We start from the raw sequence: 27,739 nt of genomic DNA, 5'->3' as shown, positions 1-27,739 counted from the left end.
ACTTCCTGTTCATCCTGACTATACTTCTTGGCTGCTGGCCAATCAGTGTTTATGTAAAATACATGTGACAAGATATAGACCATTGTCTCACAGCATATATTAGTCAGTGACATTTTTTAGAGTGCTTCTGATTTACTAAGTCCTTGTAAATGTTGACTGGTAATTGACTGGTATGTATTTGAAATGGTATATTGGACTTAGTTTCTGAACTTGTTAAATATAACACTTCTCTACTATCCTACCTCACTTCCTACATCTTCAAACTTCTTCCTAAAGTCTCTGTGTTTGTTTTAGTTCACCACATTGGTGTTTAGGAGAGCAAATAGTCAGTCTGACAGGGGCTATTCATTAAGTACTCAGGAGGGCACGTACCCCACAAATTGAATAACACTGAATAACAATACCTGAGCTAAATTACTATTTCCAAAATGAGGGTAAGCAACAGGCTTAATTTTAAGGATGAGAAAATTCAAGTTGTTCTCATTTTAAAGATTAGTTTTTTTGGAATCATAAACTCAGAAGATTTTGTCAAGCATTATATCTTAACTTTTAGAAATTATATTATCTCTGAAGAAATTTGAGTGCATTAGATTTTTTATCTCCTATGATTTTATCCAGTTCTGAGTTTATAAAAACTGATTCATGTTATGCAAAACTTCTGCAATTTGTGAAGAAAATGTTTCACTAAAAGAGGAAAACAAATCCAATGGCTGAATGAATATTTTAATTTACTTTAATTTTTATGTGTATAAATGCCTACCTGTATATCCATGTTCCATGTGAATACCTGGTACCTTAGGAGGACAGAAGAGGCTGTTGGATCGCCTACAATGGGTTACAGATAGATTAAGGTGCCATGCTGTTGCTAGAACTGGAAACCTTTTAGTTGTTAAACTTATCTCTCCAGGCCAAATTTAATAATTATTAAATACATCTCTTTTATGTATTTGGATTAAGAAATGCTGATTTCGTTCCAAGATAAAACTGAGGTTTGAGGGTTTAGAGAGCAAATGTGTCATTTCATAATTACAGCCTTTATACTTGGTCAGCTATCATATACACTGTACTATTCAAGTGAGTCCATATAATTTTAATATCCGTTAGTTTGAGAGTGATTTATGTGTTGAATAGACTGGCAAAAGAAACAGTTTAAAGGAAGATATATTTATTTTGAATCATAGATTTAGATATTTTAAATTTGCTACTTTGTTTCTGGTGTGCAGCAAGGTAGGATATCACAGTAGAAGGGTGTCGTAAAATAGCTACTCAACTCATAGAAGTCAGAACTAAAAATAGAGAGGAGTGACCCAGAAGAATGTATGGCCTTTTACAATGTACCCCAAATATCTATTTCCTCTAACTTGACTATTGCTTCCACAGTCCCACAACCTCCATGCCTACTGTTTGGTGGCATGCTTCCTCATCAAGATAGACTCTTATCCCTATGGAGCTATATACAAACATCACTTTCTTCTATCAGCTGCCTGAGTCATGTTGCTTTATTACATCAACAGAAAGTAACTGATATGCAAGACATGCAGGTTTCTTGATCAGTCAGTGTAATGTCCAAAGCATTTGCTAGTGCTACCACAACCTTGGGGAAAGGCTTTATGAATCATTTGAATCTCAGAAGTTATCAAAGCCTTTGTTTCGCATTGCCATATCTGATGGGAATGGCAGAAATCATAAAACCAGCACAGTTATTTGATGAAGATCCAGCAAAGGTGGATCACATGATGATTGCAGTACTACTTTTGGTTTTGATCTCTACATGTTTTATAATTGGGGAACTTTTAATACTTGCACAACTTGGAAAAATATCAGATTGATGAGAAATTTGTTATGATTAATTTATGCCACCCCAGGAGTACTGTTTCTAAGCTTTCCCTGGGAAGTCCTGAGCACACTCTACTTCCCATTTAGGAAGTCTACCTTGTGCCTTTGAGATCTTTTTTTATGATTTTTTAAATGTTCTTTTTTTTTTTTTTTGGTTTTTCTAGACTGGATTTCTCTGTGTACCTTTGGAGTCTGTCCTGGCACAGCTCTGTAGACAAGGCTGGCCTTGAACTCACAGAGATCCACCTGCCTCTGCCTTCCAAGTTCTGAGATTAAAGGTGTGTACTACCACTGCCTGGCTAGTTCTGAGATATTCTTAAAACATCTGTCTTTGAACTTACTCAGGAACAAGCTAAGCAAAACAAAGTAAACTTTAAAAGGCCAACAAGATTCAATTGTTAACAGATAAAATTACAAGCCTATTCCTACTATACACTGATGTGATTACCTGGAACAAACAACAACAAAGTTAGAATAGCTGAAGTTACTTCTGCCATGTACAGGGGGCTTATGCTGATGGGAAAAGAATGATATAGAAAAATGATTAAAGAATGAGTTTCAGGACCTCTCTCTCTTAGAAAAATTAAGTACTACAAATCCACTGTGGTGTCATTTGACCAAAGAATAAAAGAATTCCAGGATTATACCTGTAATAATAGATATAAAATGTAAATATTTTATTATTCTAGAAATTTCTTAATATTTGCAGCAGCTTTGACCTCACAATTAAGAGTTAATAATACACAGCTCAGCACATGGCAATCCACCTGTAGTGGCTTGGGGATTTTCTTTCTGTCTAGAGTCCTTGAAGCTGCAAGAGCTCTCAACTTGAGAACAGACTGTCATATGCCTCTGGATACTTAAATGTTGATTTATGTGGTAGATGAGTAAAATGGATTGTGAAAGATAATTCTGTCTTGTCATAGTTTATCAATGATGACTAAAAGATATGCAAGAGGAACATGAACATGTGTCTGGAAACAGAAATGATATGATCTATGTTTTGGAACAGTATGAATCTGTCCCTGCTTACTTAATTCTGTAAAATCAAATAAGCATTTGGACTGCTAATCATTCAGGCAGCAAAACTCTTCCACAATCTATGATTTGCCTCTACCCTCCATCACCAACTCCTCACATGCTCTTTGGGATCTAGAGCATTTCCAGGGCTGGCCTCCAGCATTTGTTGACTCCTATTAACCTATGCAAATTTGTATCTGTGAAAGCTGGGATATGAGACCTTAAATTATGGGGGCAGACTACAGTCTAATCCTGTAGACAACTTTTCTTTAGTTTTAGTGTACTTTTGCACATGGATGAAAGAAAGAAAGCAATGATCCAAGGAAGGCTGATTTCAGAATAATGAGATCATGGAAGTAAACATCAGTAAGCCCATGCTGCGTATTAACATAGCATGCATTTCTTAGAACTTTCTCAGTACAGACCAATTTAAACACAACTGCCTGATATATATCTACAGTATTCCCACTGGGAAAACATGGAAGTAAGACATAAGGTCATATCCCGATTGAGGATAGTACTCAACATATCCTTTTTATCACATTGGGTTCTATAGTTATATTCCAATATCTGATAGAAATAAATATTTCTTAAAATTGAATGTAAATTTTTGCCACAGAAGTCACAAAAGCTTTTCCAAGAATAACCCAGTGAACAAAATGCACTTGAGGTCAAAAGCCCTCTGTCTTTTCCTGGAGCCTTGGTGTGGGAGGTCCTTCTGTATATGTGTTGCTTTTTTTGGTTAATGAATAAAGAAACTGCCTTGGTCTGTTGATGGGGTAGAGTAGAACTAGGAAGGGAAAACTGAACTGAATGCTGGCAGAAAGAAGGCGGAGCTGGAGAAGCATGTAGCCCCACCAGAGACAGATGCTAGATCTTTACCGGTATGCCACAGACTAATGGGGATGGGTTAATTTAAGATATGAGTTATCCAGCAATATGCTTAAGCTAGTGACCAAACAGTATTGCAAGCAATATGGATTCTTTGTGATTATTTCAAGGGGCTGAGCAGCCTGGAACAAACAAGCAGCCTCATACTACAGAACCTTTCTCACAGTTCCTTAAGGCATTGTGTACCATATTATTCTTTGACCACGTCTGACATCTCTCCGTTTATTTTTTTTTATTTTTTTAAAGTAAGAATAGAAAACATGGTAGATAGAGATGGGAGTTCTGAGTTATACATTCTTGTTTGTATAGACATTCTAAGAGAAGTATTAAAAGACATATGATAAATACAATGCTAGATGCAAAGCACTGTGCATGATGTTTTGCCATCAGAAATGGGGATTCATGCCTTGTAAGGCATCACTCATACCTTTTGTTACTCCTTGTCCTGAAATTCCAGGCAATTGCTTAGAAAATGTCTGAAAATCTCATCCTGGTTTCCAGTGATCTCTTTCTTTATGACATAGGGGACAGGACAATGACCACATGTAGGACTAATCATCCTGAGAATACCAGTAAGCCCAAGTAATAGATCTCCATTGGTGAACCATGATTAATACAAACTCAGAGAGATAAATTGGTGTTCAACCTGAAGATTCGAAAAGCAAAAAAGTCTGTGACTGGCTTTTATCTCTACTTCAATCAGAAATGGAGATCCTGCCTCCCAGAATCTCAGAATGAGACTATCTATTGAGAGCTGTTTCCTCCCATTTTATAATCTTCTCTTGAGCTGGGATTAAAGGTGTGCACCACTGTGATTAAATGCATGAACCACACACTTTCTATGGCAACTAGTATGGATACTGGGATTAAAGGTGTGTGTTATTTTGGATACAGTGATGAAAAGTGTGTGTTATTTTGGATACAGTGATGAAAGGTGTGTGTTAACATAACCTTGTCTGTAAGGTTGACCAGTGGGACTGTTTTATACTCAGATCTTCAAGCAGTCTTTATTTATTAAAATACATTGAGATGCCACTACACATTTGGATAAGTTTTAAAAATTTGACATGAATAAAGTAGTAGCAAGAGTATCTCAGGAAGTAGTTACCCCATTTTAATTTTTAAAAGTTGTTTCTTAAAGGTCAAATGTGTGCATTCTACAAATATTTGATCTTATAAGTTATAGAGAATTCTAGGGATGTGTTAAATTTGCCATTCATAACAGAATTTCTTAAAATTCCTACAGGTGAACTGGAACTTTATTCGTTTTTAAGTGTGTGGGAATACCTGTAAGAATGAATGTATGCAATAAAGTGGAAAAAAGGGCTTTGGAGGAGGACAATTTATCTATCTTTCAATAATGAATAGTTAATATTTTATCATATAAGATTTGACTTCTTGTGGCTTCCCCCAAAAGAGAAGAAGAAAAATAATAATACCCGTGTCCAATTTCTGTAGGCCATATCCTCACTGGAACATGATCAAACTCCCAGTATCCAGACCCTTAAAGAAAACCGAGTCTTTCCCCATTCAGATTCCCACCAGAAGCCCTCAGTTATGAGATCTGTGCCACCACTTGAAGCCATGTTGATTTCCTTCCTTTATTTTTAAATAACTTTTAAATTGTCCAAGAGATCTTTCTACAAAAGATTGACCTGGAGGGTTATATTCAATGTCTGTGATCTGGGTTATATTCAAACTGTTGGCAAAATTCCTGAAAGGGCTCAGCAATGTATATAGGACAACTGTTAAATTTTTAATATTTTATAGGGACATCAAAAAGCAGAAGCCAGTGTTATGTCATCTAAAGTATTTAACAAAAAATCTTTATTGTTTTCCTTGGGAATACAAATTTAAAAGGTTAATCTAATTTTTAATTTTTAACAGATATTTTTAGTATATTATTATTGTTTTATAGAAAGCAGAATACCATCCACATAAAGTATAAAGAAAGCAAGAGGAAAAAACTCATTTTAAAACAGTAGTAATTAGCTCTTGCCATAAAGTTGGATCTTGTCATTATTTTCTTCCCTTTATTTATCTATTTATTCATTTATTCATTCATATATATTTATTTAATTATAATGGTCCTCAATAGTTGAGGCATTATCTGCTCTTGGAGGGTAGAGGGTCATAACCAGAGTTAACTCTTGAGTATGTGCATGCCAATTATTACCACAAAAGTGGTTGTGTACATGAATATCTACTTTATTTGAAAGAGATGAATAGCAGTCTGGCATGCAGTATTAATCTGGAATAATTCCCATATGCCAGTTGCTTAACAATAAGTATTTTTGCCTCCCCATCAATTATCAGATGAATGACTGCCTATAAAAGACAAGAAACAAAAACTTGATATGACTCAATAAACCACTATCTAATTTTAGAACATTTCTGTCTTTTTTCCATAGCCTGGTAGCTTATATCGTGCTTCCTTACTCCCAGATAACAAAGGTACTCCTTTTGGGAACATAGCACATAATCTTCCCTCTTCCCCTATTTATTCCAATCACTATTACAGTATTCAGGTAGAAGAGGGTATAATATTTCAGCTCAGGGAGTGGATGGCCAAGGACAATCATCCTCTAGTTTAGCTGACATTTTTACTTTAGATTTTGTTCCACTCAGCCCATTTCACCCTTGCCCTGGAAAAAAAAAATCTAGCTTATAAGATTTTTTTTGTTGTGTTTCATTTTCTAGTTCATATTCATCTAAAAAACTTGTCATGGTCTTTTCTAATTCCTTTGACTTGTCCCCATTTATTGTTTATATTGCCATATGGATCAATGCACAAGTCACCCACAATTATACCAGAATATGTTCTGTGGCTATGGTCTTTCACTATGTTATCATTAATTTGATACCATACTCAGGGTTCTAAACTGTCCTTTTCAGGAAACCAAAGATGATATACTGTTATTAAATCCCAGCGTTCTTACTGTTAGGCATTAGACATTGCTGCACTACTCATTTAAGAAATGATATGTCAAATCAATATATGGTACCAACTAGAGTCTAATGCTGTACACAACCTTACTTCAGTTTCAGTCTCCTTTTATACATCGATGAAAGAAAGAAAGCAATATCCAAGGAAGGCTTACTTCCAAATAATGAGATCAGAAAAACATGTAAACAAATGTCAGTAAGCCTATGATGCATTCTAACAGAAAAGCCCTTTCCCAGAACTCTCTCAGGACAAACCAATTTAAACCCAATTTCCTGGCAGGTACTGTAGATCATATCTGGGAAAACATGAAAGCAAAAAAAAAAAGAAAAGTCCCTATCTAGATTCAGGGTTCACATAATGTTCTATAGCTATGTTTGACATCCAATAAAAAAGTATGTCTTATAAATGAATGTAAATATTTGTCACAGAAGGCATGAAATCCTGTACAAGAAATACTCAGCAAACAAAATGCACTTGAGGAAAAAAAGTCCTGTCTTTTTCCTAGATTATCTCTCACAGTTCCTTAAGGCATTGTTCGCTATGTCATTCTTTTGACTGTGTTCTGACAAGCCTTGTATGTTTTGTTTGATTCCTTAGTATTATAAAGATTCTTCCTTCCTTCTTCCAGGAGTGAATCCAGTAATTTGTAGGAAATTGACTCATAAAATAATGCATTAGTGTTTAGGAATCACTATGATCTCTTGGATATAGGATGCCAACTCAAACCGACTATTTGCAATTGTGTCAGTACTTGTATGGGAGCAGATGTTGGCAGTAGGTGGGGTTGTGGGCACAGAGACAAAATGGTGTAGGAATATTTGGTGTTTGGTCTCTCATTAAACCTTGTGGATGTGTTCCTATAAAAAGGGGAGAAGTCAAAGTGCTACCAGAAAAATTAGGAAGATTATTACCACCAAACCAAAGGAGACACATTATTACCATAGACCCTATGAATAGGGTTAGCTATGGAAAAAAAAGTGGAGACTGGAAGAAAGAGTGGAATGGAGATATGCATGTGCCCTGCTTGTATTGGCAAAATTATCCCATTCCATTTCTTTTTTTGCCATGGTTCTTTTGGGAAGAAAATTATTAGAGGCAATCGTCAGTCAGAGAATGAGATGGTAAATTCAAATTCCTTGATGACTGAGATCTAGCTAAATTATTCTTCCATATCAGATGTTTTCCAGTACTACTCCTTCATATAACTATTTGATCATTCATTTATATTTGAATGGATACATTCATATCTATTTAATGTTTCACTCATTTGTGTATATGTTTCTAGTTTAGCCTGCTTTGATGGCTGAGCATGGTATTAAATATTTTTCTTCTTATTCTGACAAAATACCTGACAGAAGAAACTTGGGGGAAAAGGTTTATTTTGATAAATAATAGCTAAACAACAACAGAAGTATTCTTAGCATGTCTGGTTTGTTTCCCTGATAAGCTTTTATCCTTTTGTTTGTGGAACATTGTATTCATTAAATTTCTTTGTCAGACTCACTTGATATAGTCTGTTCTTCAGCCACTTCTTTAAGAAGTACTCATTACATTATTTAAAAAAAATTATTGTCAAATGAGTTTGTCAATGCAGAGTACTCTTGATTATACTCTACCTTGCTTAACAAAGATAAGAAACTTATATATGTATTCTAAACCATTTAAAATCCTAGGTTTAAAGGTTGAAACACTTGTTTGTGCATGAATTTTGTTAGCACCCACATGGAAGTTCAAAGCCATCTGTAACAACACTTCCAGGAGACCTAACGTTCTCTTTTGACCTTAGGGACCACTAGACAAATATGTAGTGCACATAGATATATGCAGGTTAAAATCACTCATACATGTAAAAGAAACCTAAAAAGACACCATTGAGTTTGTTTTGTGTTGATCATTTACTGTCATGAGGCCTATCCTTAACAATAGTATGTGTCCAGTGAGACTCTGTTAGAGAAACTTAATTTTCATTTGTGAGTGGTTATCATTTAGAAATGCCTTCTGGGTTAGGGATGGGACTTATGACTACTTCTCCTCTCCCCATCTGACACAGACTTGTGGAGGCCCTATCCACGCTGCCACTGTCTCAATGATTTCATATATGCATTGTTCTTGCTCTGTTTATAATGCTTTGCTCCCCAGGTGTCCTTTTCCCACATTGGCTCTCACAATCTTCTGACCTCCTCTTCCATAGGATCCCTTGAACCCTGAGTGGAAGGATTTGATAGAGACATCCCATTAAGGACTGAGTATTTCAAGGTTTCTCACTCACTGAACATTGTTTGGCTGAGGATCTCTCACTCTACTTGTTCCTGTCTGCAACAAGAGAAAGTCTTTCTGATTATAGCTGAATAAGACACCAATCTATGATTGTAACAGCAGAAAGGAGTCATTTTATTGCTACCTTATTTAGAGGAGTAGTATTAGTATTTGGGGGTTATTCTATATCCCTGGCCGATCTAGTCTCAGGTTCTTGGCCATACAATCATTGTAAGGAATGGGTGCTGTCTTACAGAATGGGATTTTGAGGTTTTTACCCTTCCTATTCCTTCATGTATATATTATGCTTTCTACTTGTGTGCTTTTTATGGAACACCTATGTGTGAGAATGTGTTCATTTCTGTGTCTCTTTGTGTTTCTTGTGTTTTTCTTCAGAATTGCTTGTTTTGTCCTATTCCTTTATTTATCCTATGTTAATGTTATTATCTGGATTCCTGGTTCTATTTTAAGGAGAGACAGAAAGGGTGTGGATGTGGATTGGAGGTGAAGGAGAGAGGATCTTGGAGAAGTTGGGGGAGGGGAAATAATATAAGAATACATTGTATGAAAAGGATATATTTTTAATAATAGAAAGATAGTAAAATAACTAATGAAAATTATTTCTGTACATACATATTCATCTGCATTTTATAAAGCTAAAATGAGTTTATCATGATTTGTTCATTTCTAATCTAGCATGAAAGAAACTTTTTCCATTTTCTTTATGTTTAACCTGTAATGATTCTGCATGGAAATGTCCTTGGCAGATGAGAGCCCAGAAGCCTTATTGAAGGTGAGAGACAAATATGCTATACAGATAGAGCTTAAGTGGGGAATTTTATTGGAATAAAGGGAGTGGGGGAAGGAAAGAGATGAAAAGAGAGAGAAAGGAAGAAAGAAAGAGAGAGAGATGCAGAGAGAAAAAGAGGAAGAGGAAGAATAGGAGAGAGAGATAGGCAAGGTTTCACCTTTTAAAAAAAGGGTATTCCCTGCCCTTTATGCGGGCATGAAGCCGGGCATGATGAACTTTTTGTTAGGTCCTCAAGGAATGGAGCCAGGTTTGTCTGGATGCTAAAATTCTGCTTTATTTATTTAAAAAAAAAAAGATGAGAAGTTAGGCATGGCAAGTTAGGGAAATGAGAGCAATGAGTTCTCAAGACTACCTGCTGATTTTGTGCACTGACCATCTTTGGGGAACGTGAGAAAGCTGGGGTGATGGCCGCATCATATCGCATCTGGTTGTTTCACTGCTGTTCATACTATGTGGAACCTTCTGGTGCCTCTTGGACCATTGCACGATGCTGGCAGAAAAGAGGACAATTTTAAGTTAAAGAAAATATTTCTTATGTCCTAGTAACTGAGGAAGGGAGGTGTCAAGACCAGGGAAATGTAGGGATACTTAGGCTGCTTAGGGAGGAAGGGCTGCATCTGAACTGTCTGAGGTGAATCCTAGTTGACTTCATTGAAATTACAAAAATTCATTGTGAAAACCTAAGTTTTAGACACATATGAAACAGCACTATACTCATGCCAGAAAACTGGGACAGATGGTTTTGCACAATGAAAAGCATCTTTACAGTCTATAGTCAGAAATCAACCAAAGTGAATTCAGATTCTTGAGGTTATGGCTATGATGATAGTGATAGTACTCTGCCAGAAATTGTTTAAAAGCTTATTATAAATTTATTGACCAATGTTAAGTCTTTTGGAGTCTTAATGTAACAGAATAATGAGACAGAGAAATCTTGAACATATTGTATTCTTTGACATTCTGAAATCACTTGCCTTTGTCATCACTTAAGCCTTTTATCCTCAGACCTTTATAACTTCATTTACACTCCTTAAGTCACTTTCTTATAACCTGAAATATTCTTATCTGCAGACATTTTTAACTTGCATGTACACACCTGAATAACTTATATTTGCACACCTCTAAAAACTTCTTACCCTAAATCACTCTTAGATCTTCTTAGCTTAAGTTTTGCACCTTAAAATATCTTTTACAAAGTTCTTTAAAAAAAGAAATGGTAAGAAGTTATAATGAAATCTGTTTTGTGAGTTTATCTCATTTTTGAGCTTGATAAAGAGGTGAATTGTGTATAGACTCAGTATTGGCTCTAGGAGAGTGATACCTGTGACATGAATTTTACACAGACCATAGAGAAGGCAGCTTAAACCTTTGTTTCTACTGTCAAGTTGGCAAGTCATCCAACTGCATCAGAGTTGTTGAGAAGGATAAATTTTACATGAGTTAATGGTTTAAAATGACAGGGACTTACTGGATTGGCTACCTAGACAACCACCCCAGGCTCCTCCATGGTCACTGAGGGCAGGTCTTTGGGCAACATCCATCTTCTGGCTGGCTGAGGTAGACCTGTAGAGTCCCAGAAGACGCCACAGGCTTAGAATAAAATATACTTCTATCATTTGACTCTATTCAAAGTAAGTATAATCACATAATCAAAAAACATTTTTCTATAGCATATAAGAATATATTCTTAATAAATAAAATGCCAAAAACTAATTTGTACTGAGAATTGAGACTTGCTACAGACATTATAGTTACACTGAAATATTTTTTTCTTTATAGGAAAGTGATATCTGAGCTTTATAATGCAAATGAAAATGAAGGTAGTGATGATAACCAAGTGCCTGGAACCATGAAACCCAACCAAGAGATTGTGATGTATTGTTGGTGTGTTTTTATTCATTATTTTCCAATGAAGGAAGCCATACCATTCTCAACATTTATTCCCCTAAATGTGTGTGTGTGTGTGTGTGTGTGTGTGTGTGTGTGTGTGAATTACTTAGATTTCAGGCTTGCTTGAGAGGAATTATATTGATTAGGTTATATGAGTGGGAAAGAAGACCCATCTTAAAATTTGGAAGCATCATTTCCTGAGTTGTAATCTTAGAATGTATAAAATAAAAAAAGTAAGTTGAGCAACAGCTCTCTTCATTCTGACCAAATATGCAAGGTGTCCAGGCACCTCAAACATTGGATGCATTGACTCCCTTACCATAATGAAACTGTGAACTGCAAGTCTACATCAACTCTTTCTCCCTTAAGTTGCTTTTATCAAGGTATTTTTTATCACAACAACAAGAAGAGAGAATATATTTTTATTTGAAAATATTTCCTCATATATTTACAATTTTGAATTTATAATCTGAAATCACTACTGATATCGTCTATTATTTTGTACTAATGTTAACAGGTATATTCTAGACAGTCACCAAAGAAAACAGTTCCATCCTCTCTTCTATTTAGTGTTTTTTTCTTTTTTTGCCTATGAAAATGTTAAAAAAGAAATTTCAGGTGTATAATTTGAAAGGTATTTGTTACATACCCTTTGTGGGTTTTTAAAGTAAATTCTTAGATTTTCATAAGAGAAGATTTGGTACCTAGATCACAATCACATTATACTGAAGTCTTCTTTGACATGCTTGTATGGGAAAACAGAGCACCACCTTAATGAAATAATATTATTAAATTCTATGAACTATTGTAAAAACATGAAAATAAATAAACACGGATTTTTTCTTTATAAAAGTGATACTTTTAATCTTATAATAGAGGTTGGAAAAAAACAAGCATTTTTTAAAAATAATAGTCATTGAACCCTGAAGTTGAGAAACTGTCTATGTGACAATTTTGTTTTAGTTGTAAAACGTCTAGGGACAGATTTGTCATATTTTAAATACATGCTATTTTTTAACCTTAATGGATATATCTTTCTAAGAATCTTCATATTTTTCTGAGAAAATATAGAGTAAACGCTTATATGTAATTAGAAATTATTTAGTGCTCAATTCCATATACGATTGATGTATATGTCTAGTACAAGTCTATACCTGTCTCAAAGTTATAGTAGTTAGGCCAGATATTCAAGCCACACCTTCTATCAGGTGGCTTTGGATACAAGCAAGAAAATCAAGAAAATTCTTACTCTTTAGATTATAATTTCTTAGATTATGTAAATATTACTTCACTACATATTTAAGAAATATTATAAAAACCGTATCACTATTTTTGTGACCATTTGCTATCAGTTATGAATTGAATTTAGCTGTGTAGTGGACATTCGAGAGTTATTTTAATCCCTGGGGCATATGAGGGTAGCAGGGATGTTTCCAATTCTTTGCTCACTAGATTACTACTTTTGGAAATGACCAATTGTTTCAATCATCTATTATGTAATACAACTTTCAATCAATATACTATTAAAGAGTATGTGCAAGGCCCCAGATTCAATTATTAACATCAAAGTAATATAAATGCTTATTGCACTTTAGTAAGTATTGACTGTACTTATCTAGAGTTCTTGCTCTCTTTGTTTCATGCAGTTTGAGAGTGAAAGGGACTGTAACCACTTTCGAGCATTTCTTTCATACATGACTGGTAGCTCATTCTTTCTGCAATGCTGAGATTTTAGCAAAGGCTGTCAACTGAAAATACCTTCATATGATCTCTTTACATCACTTAAGTTTCCACAGCAAGCATCTTGAAAAAGACAGAGACACCAAAGGGAAACTGGATTACATTTCCACACTTTGTCTCAGATGTCGTGCTGTATCATTTTAGTAATAATTCATTATATAGAAGCTAATAGATAAAAGCATTCTTAAGAGGAAAAATTCAACTTCTTGTTTTAATAGTCAAGGCATAAGATAATTTGTAGTCAAGCTTGCAATGCATCCCACATCAATTTTTCTTTTATGTTGATTCTTAATTGTTTCAGAGGATAAAATTTCCTATCTATGTCTGCAGTGTCAAGTGTAGAATCTTCCTGTGTCTATTTATGAATATTGTTGGTATTCAATAAGATAGTGTAGAATTACTTTTCTTCTCACTGTCTTCTGTTCCCCAAATTATAAAATATTGTTGAATTCCATCATTTAGCTTATGCTAAAGGAAACTGTTTCTTTGCTTAGAAAGATATATGAGGTTTTACTGTTCTTTGCTAATAATATAAGACTTTATGACTTCTTTCTACCTACCAAGTACACTGATTATGCCTTCTGTATATTTGCCATTATCTTATTACTCTTATTTAATACAGCATGTGATTCTTTGTATATTTTTGTGTGGTTTTGTCTTTATGTATCAGCAGTATCATATATCGTGCTTTCCTATTCTATTCAGTTAATGAAATGTCTGACTGAGTACATCTAGATCTAAAGAGGACTTGTTTTCTTTTTTTTTTTCCTTTTTTATTGAGAAAAGGAAAAAAAATTTCCTCCTCCTCCCAGCCTCCCATTTCCCTCCCCCTCCTCCCACCCTTCTCGCCCTCCCCCCACTCCTCTCCCCCTCCCCCCACTCCTCTCCCCCTCCCTCTCCAGTCCAAAGAGCAATCAGGGTTCCCTGCCCTGTGGAAAGTCCAAGGTCCTCCCCCCTCCGTCCATGTCTAGGAAGGTGAACATCCAAACTGGCTAGGCTCCCACCAAGCCAGAACATGAAGTAGGATCAAAACCCCGTGCCATTGACCTTGGCTTCTCATCAGTCCTCATTGTTCGCCATGATCAGAGAGTCCGGTTTTATCCCATGCTTTTTCAGTCTCAGTCCAGCTGGCCTTGGTGAGCTCTCAATAGATCAGCCCCATTGTCTCAGTGGGTGGGTGCACCCCTCGTGGTCCTGACATCCTTGCTTTTGTTCTCCCTCCTTCTGCTCCTCATTGGGACCTTGGGAGCTCTGTCCTGTGTTCCAGTGTGGGTCTCTGTCTCTATCTCCATCCATCACCAGATGAAGGTTCTATGGTGATATGGAAGATATTCGTCAGTATTGCTATAGGATAGGGTCATTTCAGGTTCCCTATCCTCAGCTTCCCAAGGGACTAACTGGGGACATCGCCTTGGGCTCCTGGGAGCCACTCTAGGTTCAAGTCTCTTGCCAACCCTAAGGTGGCTCCCTTAACTAAGATATGTGCTTCCCTGCTCCCCTAACCAACCTTCCTTTATCACAATCTTCCTGTTTCCCCAAGTTCCCCCAATCTTCCCCTTCTCACTTTTCTCTCCCCGTCCCCCTTTATCCCCAACCCTCCCCACCCCCAAGGTCTCAATTTTCTCCCCGGCAATTTTGTCTACTTCCCATAGCCAGGAGGACTTGTTTTCATGGCACAGATACAAATAATGAAAACTTTGTTGGTGCTGTATGTGAATAATGTCATTGTAGAGAATCAAAAAATTGACTAAGAACTAGTCTTTGCTTTCTGGAGGTGTGCTGGATTTTTAATAAATCATATTTATAGCTACCATCTGTTGCTCTCATTAACCTTAAAATAGAAAATAAATTGCCTCTGTGTTAGCTGCTTTTCTGCCACTGTTGTAAATCACCATGACTAAGGGAACTAAAGGAAAATAGTTTAGTAATAAGATTTTACTATGGTGGGGAGACTTGGCAGCTCTAATCTTCAATTAGAAACAAAGATTTTCTCTGCCCTTTGAAATATAAAACTTTTAAGCATTCCACATTATAGTTGTATCATTAGTCAAAAAAGATTCAAATAGTTTTTAGAGTTACAGAAGCAATAACAATTATAGAAATAGTATTTTCAATGTTCCAAGTGGATATCTATTAGAAAACACAATGGATATTTTGTAGGCTGTTTTGGTTAAGATGCACTCAAATATTTTAATTGAAATAGGATATATTTTTACTAAATCAGCAGTAAATTATGGCATATATTTACAAATAGTAATTTTCAAATAAATATAACTTTGTCTCTTAACAGATATTATGAAACTACCATATTTGTTACCCCATGATTTAATATTTTTTGGAACTAGTGATTTTTAACCTTTGAACTACAAATTTTAAAACCAAGTTGCCATCCCACAGCACACAGTTTAATTTATTTGCATTATATTAATATTTTCCATTTGATAACTTAATTTATTTTGTTCAGCACAGTTGTAGACAATTTCAAGTAGAGGACAAATTTTACACTGTATTCAACTTTGAATGTATTAACAGAGTTTTAGAAATACAAGAACCTCACAATAACTTGATAAAATTTTCCTTTGAAATAAATCAAAAAGTAGGAAGAAAGATTTCAGTAACAGAATACTAAGGAAGTTTGATTTAAGATTTAGAATTTGTGCAACATTAGGGTATACTAAATGTGGAAATATGCTTAATGGTATATTTTATGGTATGTTAGTACTTTTACTTCAGACCCTAAGGCATTTTGATTAGATATTAAAATATTAATCTTTCTTCAGATTCAGAAAATATTCACATCTTATGTTTGTTGTTTCCCTCATAGTTCCAGAGGACATTTAACAGAAAATTATATAGATAAAGTGAATCAGACTATAGAATAAAAGTATAAAATTCTTTATGAAAATTATGATATGCTATACATTTAATGAATTATACATATACATATATAAATATATGTATATACATACATATTTATGTATAGTTTCCATCTGCCATATTCATTAACTTTAAAATAGAAAGTAAATTTCCTCTGTATTAGTTGCTTTTCTGCTACTGTGAAAAAATGCTATGAATAAGGTAACATTGAGAAGAGGGAGTTTATTTTGCCTTATGTTTCCAGAGGAGTAAGATTTTCTTCTGATGGGGGATGCTTGGCAGCAGATCACAGAAACAAAAAGGTAAGAGATTACATCTTCAACTTCAAAGAGAAAGGAAAAAGAACAAACTGGAAGTAGACCTAAGCTGTAAATTCTGAAAACCTAACTGTAGTGACCTTACTTCATAGAGCAAGGCTGCAACTGTCCATAGTGCTCCTAACATTGAGTAAGATGCTTTCACATACCTGAGTCTAAGGGTTCATTTTCATTTTCAGTACCATAGCCTCCAATACAAAAAAATTTATATCGTATAACCAATCATCGTTCAAATAATTTTCAGTCAAATATCCCTTCCTAAATAAAAAAATAAATGGGGTACCATACCTCAACCTGAAAAACACAGACCCATTTAAAATGTCAATGAGTGCAGTACCATAAACCTTAATGTTCTTGGTATTTGTTTCATTCTTATGAATTGTCACTACAGAACAGTCAGATTTCTCAGTAAATAAGGGTGCTTGCCATAGAGCCTGATGTTGATGATCTGAATTCAATCTCTAGGACCAATATGGTTGAAAGAGAGAATCAGTTCAGACATATTACCTTCTAACTTCTTCAAATCACTATAATAAATGAAAAAAAATGCACATAAATTAGTACCATGGGTGTTGCAAGAAGAGCCAGGCTGCTTTTTTGTCCCAGCAGCCTGGCTAGCTCAGCCCCGGAATAACCACCTGGAAACTGTATTAATTAAATCACTGCTTAGCCCATTAACTCTAACTTTTTATTGGCTAACTCTCACATTTTGATTTAACCCATTTCTATTAATCTGTATATTGCCACGTGGCAGTGGCTTACTGGCAAAGATCCTAACTGGCGTCTGTCTCAGGTGTAGGATCAATGGCTTATCTCTGACTCCACCCTTCTTTCACCCAGCATTCAGTTCCATCTCTCCACCCACCTAAGTTCTGCCCTATCAACAGGCCAATGCATTTTCTTTATTCATTATCCATTGAAAGTAGCACATAGACAGAAGCACCTCCCACACCACGTTGGGTGGAGTTTCTCTTATATATAGAAGCCATTATCTTGAGGTATTCTTTAAGGTTTTATATATTTATAATGAAATATGGTCATACACATGCGTTATTTCCCCTCCAACTAAATTCACTGATATCTCACCTTTACAACATTATGGTTTTTTTTTTTTTTTCAGGCCCGTATTCTATCAGTATATCATCTTACTATTAGTTTTTAACTTTACTTTTCTACTTGGCACACATGAATATTTTTAATGATGAGAATGCTTAATTTTATGTCCTCTGTTGGTGCCCTCAAATTAAGGGTCACTATAATTATCTGTTATCAGCCCAGGTAAGTGTATTACTACTAGATGGGAAATTAAGCAAGGGAAAATATAACCCAATAAGAATGTGGGGATTATTATAGAAACCAGGAACTATTTGGTCTATGTAGAAGAAGAAATTGAGAAACAATAGGCATATTTTAGGGGAGGAAGCACAGTGGTCCTATTTAGCAGAGAGGGACATATTTGTTAAACATTGCTTAGAGGGGATTTGTTTTGTTCCTGTTGTTTAAATTTGTATAACAACAACATTCAAAGTTGTTCTTAGCTTTATGTTATATTCAGAAATACTTCCATATCTGCTGTTGATAAACTGTAAAGTTGTGATCAATATAATTGGACAGCAATGAATGCAAGCACTAACTGTAAATTCTTAAGGTTTTATTTCTTACATAGAGAGCTTCATGCTGTGATCTATCCAATCTGTCATGCCAGTTCTCAAGATTTTGCTTTCAGAAGTTGATTTGTAAAAAGTTATTATTGTCTTAGAAAACCCACTACAAATTAATGCTTTCTAAATCCAAGTGCTTCTTAACTGCTCCTCAATAATAAGAATGTGTACTTCTTGTTGCATCTTTTTCCATTGTGACTGTGGAATTCATTGAAACTCTTTATCACGCTTCAAACGTATAATTTAATCATAACATCTCTTAATAAATGAATGAGCCTATGAACTAGTTCAAGAACAAAAAAACATATAATCAGAGTCACCACTTTCTAAACACTTAAGCTCCTTATTGCCTCTATATGCCTATTTGAATTTCAGCTCAACATCTCATCACAGAACAGTTTACCCACATTCTTATCAAAGCGATGAGGCCTACAGATTACATGAAATCTATCTACATATTTAGCATTTTCCAGCCATTCATCTCTTTTCTGCTTACCATGTTTCATTTTTGACTTTGATACATTAAGTAACAGTTTTTTCTTGTCTATGCACATTCTTTTCTTTTTCATAGAAAATAAAAGAATATTAATTAGCCTTTTCATTTTGAACGCCCATATCTTACCACATTAATTTATAATTATTATATTTAACTTTTCTTATTGAAAAAAGGATCAGAAAATCTATTTGATACCTAAGTTTTGTTACTAAGAATTAACAAACATCCATTTATTTTTGTGCAAAAAAATGTTTTAAAGCTTATTTTTGCTTACCCATATTCATTCGTTTTATTATGAATTGAAAATATTTGTCAACTAGTCTTCTGAAAAGTGTGTCATTACCTACAGTATATAAAGAATTAAATGCTAAACACCAAAGGAGAAAATAATCCAAGAACCGAATAAGTAGTAAAATAAACAAACACTTTTCAAGTCCTTAGTAGTCCCATCTCATCCTTGTCATAATATCCTCACCAAGAAAATAAACAATTTGATGTTAGTTTGAGGCTTGCTGTATGTTGCTTCTATTATGTTTAGATAACTTCCTTGCATTCCTATATCTCCTGCATCTCTGGGATGAAGCAAACTTGATCATGGTGGATGACTTTTTAATTAATTAATTAATTAAAATGGCCTTTTCCCATTTTACATATCAATCCAAGTTCCTACTCCTTTTCCCAGTCTTCCCACTACCTCCAACTTTACTTCCTTCCCACCCTCATCCACTCTTCAGAGAGGGTAAGGCTTCCCATGGGGAGTCAACAAAGTCTAGAAAATTGCTTTGAGGCAGGACCAAAGCTCGCCCCACTATAACTAGCCTGAGCAAGGACTCCCTCCAAAGAATATGGGTTCGAAAAAGCCAATACAAGCAGGAGGGCTAAATTCTGATGTCACTGCCAGTGACCCCAGTCTTTCTCAGCCACACAACACTCACTCACATTGAGAATGCCTAGTTTGGTCCTATACTGTTTCCCTCCCTGTCAGGCTGGAGTTGGTGGGTTCTGATTAGCTCAGGTAAGATGTTTGAGTGGCCTTGATCTCTTTGCTTATATTCTCACTTCTCCCACTCTTGACTGGACTTTGGGAGCTCAGCTCAGTGTGCTGCTGTAGATCTCTACCACTGCTTCCATCAGTTGCTGGATAAAGGTACTATGATAACATGTAAGAAAGTCATCAACCTAACAACAGGCCAAGGCCAATTCAGACACCTTCTTCACTATTACTTAGAGTCTTAAGTGGGGTCATCCTTGTGGATTCTTGGGAATTTCTCAAGCCCTATAATGGTTCCCTCAATCATGATATCTCTTTCCTGCTGGGAGGTGGTGGCACACGCCTTTAATCCCAGCACTCGGGAGGCAGAGGCAGGAGGATCTCTGTGAGTTCGAGACCAGCCTGGTCTACAAGAGCTAGTTCCAGGACAGGCTCCAAAACCACAGAGAAACCCTGTCTCGAAAAACAAAACAAAACAAACAAACAAACAAACAAACAAACAAACAAACAAAAAAAGATATCTCTTTCCTTGTTCTCTGTGTCCTTTCTTCATCTCTGCCATCCTGTTTTCTCAAGTTCTCCTCTTCTTCCCATTGCTCCCCTTCTTCCCTCCCTTTTCTCCCACCCCCCATTCTCCCAATTTTTGTAGAAGATCTTGTCTATTTCCCCTTCCCAGGGGAATTAATATATGTTCCCCTTCGGGTTCTCTTTGTTACTTAGTTTCTCTGAAGTCATGAAATATAGGCTCATTATCCTTTGAATTATAGCTACTATGCACTTATGAGTGAGTACATTCCATGCTCATTTTTCTGTGTCTTGGTTATCTCACTCAGGATGTTTTTTGTAGTTCCCTTCATTTGCATGCAAATTTTAAGATGTCATTGATTTTTATCATTGAGTGTTATTCAGTTGTATAGATATACCACATTTTCTTTATCTATTCTTCTGTTGAGGGGCATCTAGGTTGCTTAGTTATCATGATAGAACCTTCATTCAGCAACTGATGGAAGAAGATACAGAAATCTGCAACCTAGCACTGGCCCAAGCTTCTGGAGAACAGTCAAGAGAAGGGGGAGTGATAATATAAGAAAAACAGTCAAGATTTTTATGATGATACCCACAGAAACAGCTGAACTGAGCTAGTGAAAGTTTCCTGACTCTGTACTGATAGCAATAGAACATGCATAGTTGCCCATTGATTTTGGGGGGCAGTTGTGAGGATTGGGCATTCTGTGGGGCCACTGGCAGAAGGACCAGGATTTATCCCTTGTGCTTGAACAGACATCTTGTAGCACATTCTCTTTGGAGGGATGTCGTGCTCTGCCTAGCTTTAGGAGGCAGGGCCTTGGTCTTGCCTAGAAGTGTTAGACTTTGTTGATTCACCATGGGAAGCCTTACCTTTTATGAGGAGTGGATGGAGGGTTGATGGGAGGGGTTGGGAAGGAGGAGGAATGGAAATTGGAATTTGGATAACTATGTAAAATGAGAAGAGACTGTACTAAAAATATTAATAAAAAAGAAAGAAATTAAAATAAATAAATAAATAAATAAATAAATAAATAAATAAATAAACAGTTCTACTTGTAGGGGTTGAGTGGGAAGAAACCATTATTCACTACTTGTAGAGGCCTATATTTGTTCTATTGCTATAGAAATCAGCACTATAATCGAAACCTAATGTTTAGTAAATACTACTGAAAATATCTTGTTCATTAAGTTACAGAAAAGCAATGTATAAGTAGATTAGACAAGTTCTCTATAGCGAGAGAATTGATACAATATGTATATATTTAAAGGTAGTTCTTTGGTTGGCTTACAGGATCTGATCTTGATACAACAATGGCTGTCTCCATACTAGAAAATCTGAGAAGACATTAACTGCTCAATCCAAGAGATTTGATACCTTAAAAGTCCTGATTTGATGTTGAAGACCTGGAGAATTCACTGGTCTTTTTTAAATTAATTAATTTAATAAGTAAATTAACTAATTAATTAATTAATTCTTTTACAAAACAATCCAAGTTCCCATTCCCTCTTCTCCTCCCACTCCCACAACTTCCTCCCCCACCCCAATCTGCTTGTCAGAGAAGGTAAGGCCTCCCTTGGGAAGTCAACTCACTCTGCCCCATCACCTCCTTGAGGCAGTACCAAGGCCCTCACCCGACCCCGTGCCTATGCTGAGCAAGATATCTCCCCACAGAGAATGGGCTCCAAAAAGTCAGTTTATGCACTAGGGTTAGAACCTGATCCCACTGCCAGAGATTCCACATAATACCCAAGCCCCACCATTGTCACTTGACTTCAGTGATTCTAGTTCCATCCTATGCAGGATCCCTTTATGTCATTTTGGAGTCAGTTAGCTCCCACAAGTATGGGTCAGCTGATTCTGTGGGGTTCCCCATTACGGTCATTACCCCTTTGCTCGTCATTCCTCTTTTTCTTCAATTGTACTCCGAGAGCTTGGCCCAGTGGTTAGTTGTGGATCTCTGGATCTGCTTCCTTTAGGTTCTGAAAGAGGGTTCTATGATGACAATTAAGGTTGTCTTTAATATTATTACATGGGAAGACCAGCTAAGGCAGCCTCTCCACTATTGCTTAGGTAGGCCAATAGGCTAGGTTTCGATATCAGTGAAGGGTGAGATGAATTTACGAGTGAGAATTTTTTTTTTATTTGGTTTTCGAGACAGGGTTTCTCTGTGGCTTTGGAGCCTGTCCTGGCACTAGCTCTGTAGACCAGGCTGGTCTCGAACTCACAGAGACCCGCCTGCCTCTGCCTCCCGAGTGCTGGGATTAAAGGCGTGCGCCACCATCCCCGGCATTCCTTTAACTTCTTATATCTGAATAGTTACTTAATCATGCTGCCTCCTTTAGATTAGGCTTTTCAACTTCAGGAAACCTAATTGAGAAAATTTCTCAGAATTATGTTCAGAGACTTGCCTCTCAAATAAATTTAGTTCTAATCAACTGGACAAATAAGATTAAGTATAAATACTTTTTTTGAAATTTGTTTCAATTAAAGTTACTTTGATATCTAAATCATTACATTTAAAAGACAGTGGGGCTGATCTATTGTGAGCTCACCAAGGCCAGCTGGACTGCGACTGAAAAAGCATGGGATAAAACCGGACTCTCCGAATATGGTGGACAATGAGGGCTGCTGAGAAGCCAAGGACAATGGCACGGGGTTTTGATCCTACTTCATGTTCTGGCTTTGTGGGAGCCTAGCCAGTTTGGATGTCCACCTTCCTAGACCAGGATGGAGCGGGGAGGACTTTGGACTTTCCACAGGGCAGGGAACCCTGACTGCCCTTCAGACTGGAGAGGGAGGGGGAGAGGAGTGTGGGGAGGGGGAGAGGAGAGGAAAAGGGAGACGGGGAGGGAAATGGGAGGCGGGGAGGAGGCGGAAATCTTTTTTTTTTCAATAAAAAATTATATTTAAAAAAATTATTGTTATAATTTTAATCTCCATAAATCAATTTATTAAACCTTGATAATTTTCTCATATCTTGAATTTTTACTGTGTCTCTTCTTTATATAGACATTATTACTATGAAAACCAAACACTTTCACTTCATGTGGATGGGCCCTTGATATTTTTGTAGCGTCCTTCATAGATTTCTATATTCCCTCTATTTTGTGATTTTTTTCCTACTCATACAGTATTTTGTTAAGAGCTGACATGGTCTGTGATATTTTCATGAGTCATTTCAAATATTATTACGTAGAGAAATATTCTTTTTATTTCTTTTTAATATAATTATTATAGCAGAATGAATTTAGTGATCTAAAATTACCTTAAATTCTTCAGTTTAATAATTTTTATTTAACTATTTGATTCAAAATTTACTCTTTTATTTTTTAATTCAAATTTGTCAATGACAAATATGTAATTGAATCAAAGGACAAAATATGTTAAATATTTGGTTTTTTTCTTTCCTTAACTGAAAAACACAAAATACACTATATCTTCTTACAAAAAGAACATGAATCATTGTGCCAGCCATTCAGGTTTTGTTATAAAACATTTTTGTATGTTGGAAAATAATGAAAAGAAGCCCAGAGAGATGCCACCTCCTTCAGTATTTCTGTTGTTAAGTATATCTCAAATCCGTCAATGCTTGAATGGTACTACAAACTATGAAATTAAATATGTACTCTTGGTCGACAGCCATCATAAGTGAGCATAAAATTGCAAAAGCTCAGAACTTTTTCTCGAACATAGGCTATCTATTATAGAACACCAATTAAAGAAAAGCAATATGTGTTTAAGGAAGTTAAATTTTGGGAAAGTTCCATCTAAGAGAGGTATGATTAGCCAAAATTACATGGTAACTGATGACCTCTTTCTCTTGAGATTCCATTTTGCTTGCTGATAGAGAATATGATTACCCATGAAGCATTGCATCATCTTTACCAAAAAGAATTGGTGCTTATTTGGCCGGCTGTAACTCATTCTCCTTAGTAATTTTCACCCATGTAACGAAATGAAATATAAAAGTATGTTCGCTGTTCTATTTAGGTCCCACATATCTCCACCCACCCAGCTTCTGTTCCACAATCAAAAACTTAAAACTGCATATATTCTTACATTTTATGGTATATTTTATTTAGAATTATATGCCGTGAAGTTAACATATTTTATTATTACTTGTTCATATGCATCATGTCAAAATTAGCCATCTCTTTCTAAAATTGATTAGAATATCACTTTTCTTTTGTCAATTAATTTAGTATCACTCCAAATAGTGTCTATCCTTTGAGTTAATATTATTTAACCTTTAATTTCATTTTGTGTTTATTCTTTTTTAAAATACATCAGTATTCCAAAGGAAAATAGTGCTCCTCTTCCAAGAAGTTTGGACATATAATTAATCTTCTTATATGAGAGAAGATGTCTGAATATTTTATGTGTACATGAAATAGACAATTCTCACTAATTTAAAGCCTCTAGCCACCCTTTAAGATCAGCTTTGAGAGAGAAACAGAAGGAATAAGTAGTTTTTACAGATGAGTATAATGTCAGGAAAGAAAGTGACATGAGTTTTTTTAACAACGTTTCAGAGACAGTTGAAAACTTTCAAAACCAGAATCTATTTTAAAAATATATTGTGGCAACATCATCAGACACTGGAAATTTCCTGTTCATAGGATTATAATCTCCAAATGAGTACAATCTAGAAAAGAAATACAGATGCCTAAGTCATTATTGCTTATTTTCATTCTTATAGAAACTGTCTTATTCTATTATTTATCTTCATCAACAGGATAGATATATCAGAGTCAGTAGTTAATTATTATGAGGAAGTATTAAAGATTGGGGGAAGTGTCTGGCATGATCTGTTTAAATATAAATTTACCCAAATATCTGGATAAAACAAAAACATTGTATAATTAAAGTTCAAATGCCTAAAGCCACTTCATTGTGTCTATGTAGGACACTAAAGGCATTCATTTGACTACCCATTGTACTTAGAAGTCACATTTGTCTATTTTAAACAGACTGTATATTGTCCAATGATTACCTGCATCTGAGAGAATAAATAGGAGAGTAAAACGACACTACTAGCTTGTCTCTGCTGACAGAACTCAGGACCATTGTGTGGTCATAGACTGAAAATATGTTTATTATCCTGGTTTTGAAAACTGGCTTATATCCAAAAATTAATTTCCAAAAATAAATCAGTGTATTTAAAAATCCTACAATTACCAAATGGTTATTTATCAAGTTAAAAAGAGTGACCTTATTGTAATGAAAGTCCAGATCAGAAAAATATGTAAGTGGTAAACAGAGAAAAAGCACCATAATTAATGATGAAGAGGAAATCAAGCATTTTGGTTACTATCTCAAGCATTTTGACTGTCACTATGCAAAAGAAAACTAAAATTATAATAAAAAATAAAAACTAAGCAATAGTAAGACACATATGTTTGAATCCCTTAGATGGAAAATCTCTGAAGTTTTCTTCAGGTTAGGGAGATGGAAAAAATTATAAAGTGAAAACGACATTGACTAAGTGCATCTTTTATTGCCCTCATGAGAGTGAAACAAAAATGACTCAACTATTTTAATAAGCTTAAGGTTCATTTAAAGAATCTTCCTGATTCATTTGCATTTAATTTTTCTGCTACAAAACTCTTATAATAATGTTCCCAAAAGAAGAGACAGAAATGATAATGATGTTACTAACATATAAATATAGATACCGGGAAAATCATTTTTAAAAACTAATCCAAACAGAGATTTTAGACAGCAAATGTTAGTTAGCTGGGATGTACACACACACACACACACACACACACACACACACACGTGGGGAGACAGAGATAGACAAGAAGAGAAAACATTTTTGTTTTCTGGCAATCACAAATATGTTGCTTAACTAAAGTAGAATTCCTTCATCAACATTCAAGATGGTAAATTAACTTCTAAAATAATATGCAGATTCTGATAAATAGACATACTGTAAAATATTTATGTTTTAAAGTTCAGAAGTAAGAAGACTGTTTCTTTGGCTTAGTGAGTAGACAAGAAATACTGTTTACTAAATAGTTTTCCTCTTGTGAATTATTTTTATAGCAAAAGCACCGACTCATTTTCCATTAATGTCGATGGTTTCTGTCAAATGTAATGCTTAAGACTTTGTTTCAGTATATTTATGTACAAGACAGCCAAGTCTCTTGTCTGTCATCTATTCTGACTTCAGAGTTTTTTGGCAGAGGCTTTTTAAAGAACCTCAATAGTTCTGGGATGGAAGACTTTAGCAATAGACCATGTCTTTTTAGCCTCCTATCCCTCTACTATTTAAGGACAACAAATTGTATGTTGTCTAATGACTACTTTTGAAAATGGCTGATGAAGCACAATTAATTAAAAACTCAGAGACCAATACTGGGGTTCAACCTGAAGACCAGAAAAGCAAGGAATCCATCCACTGACTCTTACCTTGAGCTCAGTCAAAAAATGGTGATCTTGCCTTCAGTAAACCTTAGAATGAGACTGAGCCTGAGAGCTTGTCTCACTCTATTTTATAATTTTTTCTAGTTCTGGGAATAAGGGTGTGCATCATTACTGCCTGGTTTCTATGACAAAAGAGTCTAGCTACTGTGATTAAAGGTATGTGTCATTGTTGCCTGGTCTGTAAGGCTGACCAGAGTATCTGTTTTACTTTTCTGATCCTCAGGCAAGCTTTATTTATGAAAATACAAATGAAATGCCACTATAGGCTGATTCTCTTTTTCCTTCCCATTTGGGTGTTAACTAAATAAATACTTACAGTTGGTCTTAGATCATGACCCCTATGATCATGAAACACAAATCACATTAAATCCTAATTTAAACAGTGAAGTTTATGATATCTATATTGTAGCTCAATAAACAGTTTTTAAGTACATATATAGTAGACTGACAAATTCAATATTAACATCAGGGTTGGATGTAAATAATGTACTATATTAAGTAACATAAAGCTCATTTGTTTTTCTCTTATGTTTAAAAGCTAATTTGAAGCAGGTGTATTTGTGTATGTTTAATTTTGTGTTTTTACGTCATAACTAGAAAGGGATTGTTAAAGATGTGAAAAGATCTTGGGGGTAGAAAATTGAGTTTATTAGATAACTTATAATAGAACATACTAGTACCAGCAAGACAGATACAGAGAAAGAAGAAAAGTAGGACATACAGAATGAAATAAAGGTAAGATGCTCTAAAGCCAAGCATACATGATTGGTAACAGGTTAAATTAAGTTAAAAGAGATTGTGGGACAAGCTTAAGCTATGGCCAAGAACTCATAATTAATAAGTCTCCAGGTCTTTATTTGGTGGCCCTCAGAAAATTCCAACTGAAAATTGCCGTCAACATGAGAACCAAATTTTCACATAGGGTCTGAGAAAGGTAAAAAAATAAAAAATAATTAAAAAAAAAGGATAGGGCTTTTTTTTTATTGAAAAAAAATTTCCGCCTCCTCCCCGCCTCCCATTTCCCTCCCCTTCTCCCTTTTCCCTCCCT

At 35.3% G+C, this 27,739-nt stretch overlaps 1 pseudogene; it reads left to right on the top strand.

Annotated features, from left to right (window-relative positions):
• The first annotated feature begins 9,956 nt into the window (after window positions 1-9,956).
• LOC126495072 (28S ribosomal protein S5, mitochondrial-like) overlaps window positions 9,957-27,739 on the top strand; it is a 75,084-nt pseudogene continuing 57,301 nt past the window's right edge.

The sequence above is a fragment of the Alexandromys fortis genome, unplaced genomic scaffold, assembly GCF_014885135.2.
Source record: "Alexandromys fortis isolate MF-2015 unplaced genomic scaffold, M_Fortis_MF-2015_v1.1 scaffold_429, whole genome shotgun sequence".
NCBI lineage: Eukaryota > Metazoa > Chordata > Mammalia > Rodentia > Cricetidae > Alexandromys > Alexandromys fortis.
This window is presented reverse-complemented; position numbering and strand designations above follow the sequence as displayed.